The following is a 6447-nucleotide window of genomic DNA, read 5'->3' as shown; positions in this document are numbered from 1 at the left end:
ATTACTTAAAGACTCTGTAAAGTTTAACTGAAGTTAAAAATGAAAAAAATTATTAAAGTACTAGAGATGTATGTCAGTGGTAGAGCACTTGTCTGCCAAGTGCTGGGTCCTGGGTTCAACCTCCAGGATTGCCATAAACAAAAGATACAGGATTATGACCATCTTTAAAGTATACTTGCTTCATTAGTGATGAGCTGTCTGCACAGGCTACCTGTTGATGGAGTTTCCCAAGTAAAGTCAGACTGCAGACTGGACCGCATCCCCATCTGACACTGCTCACTTCCACAGTGCAGATGCTAAACTTGGGATGGTAGAGAAGATCAGCATGGCCCCGTGCAAGGATGGCACAGGGCTTCATGCAGCATGCTGTGCCTTTCAGTTAAGAAGAAGGTAATGGAGATGTGTGTCCTGGTAACACAAGAGGGGCTGCTAAGGAAGGAAACGGAGGGGCTGGGAGCCTGAGGAATGAAGTGGGAGAGCAAGAACAAATCCAGGTATGTATGAATGCTATAATGATGCCTATTACTTCACATGCTACTTAAGCAAAAAATTCCTAGGCTTTGGGGTTAGGCTTGGTGTAGAGTACTTGCCTAGCCAGCCCAAAGCTCTGGGTTTGGTCCTTGGCAAATAAATAAATAAATAAATAAATATAAAAACAAACAAACAAAAAACCAGGAAACAAATCATGACCACAAGTATCAAAAATAATGACCAGAGAAACACATCACTATTGAGAGAACAAAATACAGCACCAGCAGTATGCCCCCCAACTAAATATGTATAAATTGCCTGACAAGTATTTTAAATAATACAAGGAAGCTCAATGAACCTCAAGAAATCACAGAGAAAGAGCTCACCCAAATCAAGAAAACAATGGCCCAAACAAGATATCTTAACAGATTGAAATTATTTAAAAAAAAATTCAAATTCTAGAGCTGAGAAGCAGTAAGTTAAGTGAAGAAAATGCAACCGAAAACCTCAACAAAAGTGATCATGTAAAAGAAAAAGGTTGTGAGCTAGAAGACAAATCGCTTAACAGTACAGTCAGGGAAGATAAAAGGGAAGAGCACAAAACTTTATGAGATTTGTGGGACCAACAGCATCCAAAGAGAAAATGTTGGTATAATTGGAGTTTAAGAAGAGACCCTGCTACATGAGAAAAGTCCCTAACAGCAGAGACATCCCAGAAACTGACCCCACACAAGCAGTTTTTAGGGTGCAGTGAACAGAAAGTACATCTTCCCTGAAGATTCAACTCCTCGTTGAAGCTATTTCTATCACATGTGATGTCCATTGTAGCCCTGTGGAGCTTGAGGCCCCAGAGAGCACCGTAGTCCAATGGATTGACAGCTGCCATAAGTCTGCTTTCCACTAGTAGAAACGAGCTTGAACTGCAACATATAACTCAGGATTGACAAGGACCTCGGAAAGTGTGCAAGTTCCTCAGATCCAGTAGTGAGAATTCACACCATCCAGTAGTGGCCACTTTCTAAGACTGGCTGATGTTTAGGTCCACTGACATTTGAGAACCTTTGTTCTGGGCCCTGCTTGCACTTGCCAAGGTGCCATAATGATTTCTGAAAAGAAAAGCCAGGGAGAATGTCTTCTGTGCTTTATGGTCAGCATATCTATTGGCTTATTGGGATTTTCAGGGATTTTTTTAAAATGATTTTAAAAAAAAATTTTAGCTACATGTGTGTATATGTTGGGTTATATGCATATGAGAACAGGTACCCCCAGAAGCCAAAAGATGACAGATTCCCTGGAGATGGGGTTACTCGTGTGGTTGTAAGCTACCTGTATGAGTGCTAGGAAACACATTTAGGTACCCTTTCCATACTTGGACTGCCTGGTTGAGTCTCAGTGGGAGAAGATGTGCTTAGTCCTGCTGGAACTAGATGTTCCAGGGTGGGGTGGTACCCAAGGCGGTGATTCCCCTTCTCTCAGAAAAAGGGAAGAGGGCAATGGGAGGAGGGGTTTATAAGAGGACTGGGAGAGAGGGGAACTGGCTGTGATTGAGATGTTAAGCAAATAAAGAAAAACTACTGAAAAAAAAATAAATGAAGAGCAGGGTTCTGGAGAGATGGCTCAGTGGTTAAGAGTGCTGGCTGCTCTTCCAGAGGACCCAGGTTCAATTCCCAGCAACCACACAGCGTCTCACAACCATCTATAAAGAGATCTGCTGCCCTCTTCTGGCGTGTAAGTGTATATGCAGCAGAGCACTCATACATAAATAAAATAGACTTTAAAATGCAAGAGGTTTTTTAAAAAATGGAAGAGAAATAAAAATAGACAAACAAATGCTAAGGGAGTTTATCACCACAAGGTTTCTTTCCTACAAGAAAGGGCAGTTCTCTACGCAGAAAGATAAAGAAAGGGATTGGTAACATAAAACATCAGAAAAAGCTGGGCAGTGATAATACAAGCCTTTAATCCCAGCACTTATGAAGCAGAGGTGGGCAAATCTCTATGAGTTCAAGGCCAGCCTGGACTATAAATTGAGTTCCAGGACAGACAGGGCTACAAAGAGAAACCCTGTCTCAAAAAAACAAAACAAACAAAAAGATGAGAAAGTAGGAAGTTCTCTGCAAGCTAAGTAAATTACATACATTGTTAGTATGAAGTTTGAAAATAAAACTATCAAGATAGTAGCCACAATAATCTGTTAATGATATAAAACAAAACATGAAAGTCTGCACACCAAAATCAGGATCAGAATGGATGTTATGAGGTTAAACTGTTTATTATCTTTTATGATTGATATTATCATCTTAAATAGCCTGTTTTATGTAAATGTTATGATAACCATAAAGCCAAAGGCTATAGTGAATACATAAGAGATAGATAGGAGCCGGGCAGTGGTGGCGCACGCCTTTAACCCCAGCACTTGGGAGGCAGAGGCAGGCAGTCTATAGAGGCCAGCCTGGTTTACAGAGTGAGTTCCAGGACAGCCAAGGCTATACAGAGAAACCCTGTCTTGAAAAAACAAAACAAACAAACAAACAAAAAACCCAAAAGAGATAGATAGGAAGGGAGCAAAGCAAAGCATGCAGTAGAGAAAAAGCATCAAGTCATTATGGAGAACAGCAACAGAGGAAAGGAAGAAGGATTTACAAATAACCTGAAAACAATTAACAAAGAGACAAAGGAACTCCTTAGCTGTCAGTAATTATCTTGAATGTAAATGGATTAACTATCCAACAAGAAGAGATAGAGAGACTGAATGGATAAGAATGAAACACTCAACAGTATGCTGCCTACCAGAAACTCATGGACTGAAAATGAAAGGATGTAAGATACCCAAGCAAATGGAAACCAAGAGAGAGCAGGAACAGCTATGCCTACCTCAGGAAAAAAGTTGTCTCTGAGTCAAAAACTGGAAGGGAGGGAGGGAGGAAGTGGGGAGCCACACTATATAATGATATTAGGCTTGATTCATCAAGAATAAAGCATTATAAATACATGCACATCACATTGAAGTACTACCTAAACAGATAAGCAAATGTTGGGAACCAAGGCTTTCTTAGAGCTCCTGATGAAAGGACAAAGTGAACAACAATTCTGTGTCTTTGCCTAGGGGCAGATTGCACAAGGTCTGGGCTGAGGCTGGGCTGGGGCCGGGCTAGGGCTGGGGCCAGGGACTGGAAGAAGTTAAAGTTTTGGTTAGTGGAAACCTGAATAACACCCTGCTCCTGAGACTGGAGTTATAAGCCCCAAAGCCGCTATGTGCTCAGTCTGTGGTACACTTAAGATATCTTGTGATTCCTTAATGCAACATTGCTTTATTAACTTCCTGCTGGCTTTTTTCCATTTTCCCACTGCAAACCTAGCTGCACTTCTTAATAAGTTTGCATGGTGTTAGCTATCAGTCTCTGCAAGACCTCCTGGTTCCAGCCTTTCTATTTTCTTTATTTTCTTGTCTTTAATCCTTACCTTTAGGATCTTGTCACTGAAGACACAACAACTTGCTAGTCCAGGTCAAGAAAGTACTAAGACACTAAGATATCAGAGAGAGAGAGACAGAGAGAGAGAGAGAGAGAGAGAGAGAGAGAGAGAGAGAGACAGAGAGAGAGAGACAGAGAGAGAGAGACAGAGAGACAGAGACAGAGAGACAGAGAAAGAGAGCGAGGGAGGGGCAGAGAGAGAGATACAGACAGACAGAGTACAGTAATAGTACCAGTCTTCAATACCCTCTTTCAATAATGGGTAAATAACCCAGTCATATAGTCAATAAGAAAAAAAAATTGGTCTGAACTACACTTTGAGCTAAATAGAAGAGTCTGTCCTACAACACAAGAGGGTATATTCTTCTCAAGTGTACATGGAACATTCTCTGGGGTGAGTCAAAGGTTAAGCCATAAAGCAAGTCTTAAAATATTTATGGGTTGAAATTTCATAAAATATCTTTTCTGATCACAGTGATATGAAGCTAGAAATCAGTAATAGAAGCATTTTCAGAAGATTGACAGATGTGTGGACATTAAACAGCATGCTCCTAGGTGAAAGAAGAAGTAAAGCATGAGTCTGGAAACCACTGTGGAAAAAGCCAGGAACACACTATACACCACAACTTACAGAACATGGCAAAGGCAGTTCTGAAGAAAATACTCTTTCACAGTGACAAAGGCCTACCTCAAAACAATGACATCAAACAAGCTAATGTGAAACCAGAAAAAGAGAAACAAACTTAGCCCAAAGTTAGCAGAAGAAAATAATGTAAGAAATAAAAATAGACACTAAAAATGCAATAAAAGATAAAATTATCAAGACTATGTTATCCAAGAAAACGCAGAGAAGGTCAGAGACTCAGAATTGGAAATGAAAGAGGAGACATTCAAGTCATAGTTCAGAAATAAACTGCTAATATGATGTCTGTGGACAGTTACATGCTAATGAATAGGACAATTTAGAAAAGAAGATAAATTTTAAATATTCCTAACAAGACTGAACCATAAAACAATAGAAAATACCAGCATGAAGAGACTGAATTAGTAATAAAAGCCTTCCATCAAAGAAGTCCCAGAGCTTGACTGCTTTATCCTAAACCCTATCAAATATTTACATCAGAACTAATGTTAGTCCTTCCCAACCCTTTCCCTAAAATAAAAGGTATTATGGCCTGAATCCTGGTGCCCACACCTAAAATTATGTTACAGTTTAGTCCCTAATGTAACAGGAAAAAAATCGCCCTTTCAGAAGTAATAATTGGAGCACTGATCCAAAGTTAAAAGGAGTATTTTCCCCTTCCCATATGCAAGGATGCAGCAAAAAATGCATCCTTTGAATTAGAACTAGACATCACGAACTTACTGTGCTTAGCTTCATCCTGCTAGCTTTGAGAACTGTAAGATTATATTATTCAGAAGTTACTGCAGCATCTCTAATAGACTGATACAGAGGGAAAACTTCCAAATTCATTTGACAAAGCAAGCATTAGCCCGACACCAAAGTCAAACAAAGCCACCAGAAGGAAAGAAAATCTCAGGCCATTATCCATGATGAACATAAATACAAATCTACTAGCAGCCTGGATTCAACAGTCTCTAAAAGGTTCATCCATCAATCAAGTGGAGTCTGTCACCGAAACAAAAGGATTGATCCATATACATGTGTCTATAAGCATGATATGTGACTCACAGAAGGAAGTCATCTCAGTATATTCAAAGAAGGCTTTCAATAAAGTCAACAGACTTTCATGATAAAATTCTCAACAAGTTATAATTAGAAGCAGTATATCTCAATGTAATTAAAGACAGTCGTAGCAAGCCCGTAGCCAACACTGTTCTCAGTGGTGAGAAGGTAAGAGCTTTTCCACTGAGATCAGAGATGAAGCATGAATGTACACTGTTGCCATCTCAATTAAGTTCCCTACTGGAAATCCAGAGCAATAAGGAAAGAGAAGAGAATAAAAGGTATCGAACTTGGAGGGGAAGAAGTTGAATTGTCTGTTTACAGACAGTGAGAAAGCACAGACTCCAAAAACCATCTGAGCTAATAGCTGAATCCAGCAGACTTGAAGTATATACAAAGGCAGTATCCCCAAACCAGTGTGCGTCTGTACCCTCACGAAAATGAATCAAGGAAACAGTCACATCTACAGCAGTGAAAGAGGAATAGATTTAAAGAAGGGTGTAAAATAATTACAGAGAAGACTATGAGACAATAATGAAAGAAACAGAAAGATATAGACAAATAGGAAAATGTTCTGTGTTCATGGATTGGAAAAGTTAAAATGTCCACAATGCTCAAAAAAATCCACAAATTCAATATCATCCCTACCGAAATTTCAACGGAAGTTTTCACAGAAATAGAAAAAGAATCCTAAAATTTACATGGAACCACAGAAGGCCCCAAATATCAAAGAAATCTTGAGCAAGAATAAAGCTAGAGACAATATATTGGCTAATGTGCTAGAGCAACAATAGAAACCCCACATGGTAATGCCAT

The 6447-nt window shown here is 39.5% G+C and overlaps 1 pseudogene; it reads left to right on the top strand.

Annotated features, from left to right (window-relative positions):
- Positions 1–276: 276 nt before the first annotated feature.
- Positions 277–376, top strand: LOC117707948 (U6 spliceosomal RNA; annotated as a pseudogene).
- Positions 377–6447: the final 6071 nt, after the last annotated feature.

The sequence above is a fragment of the Arvicanthis niloticus genome, chromosome 4 (genome assembly GCF_011762505.2).
Source record: "Arvicanthis niloticus isolate mArvNil1 chromosome 4, mArvNil1.pat.X, whole genome shotgun sequence".
Classification (NCBI taxonomy): domain Eukaryota; kingdom Metazoa; phylum Chordata; class Mammalia; order Rodentia; family Muridae; genus Arvicanthis; species Arvicanthis niloticus.
This window is presented reverse-complemented; position numbering and strand designations above follow the sequence as displayed.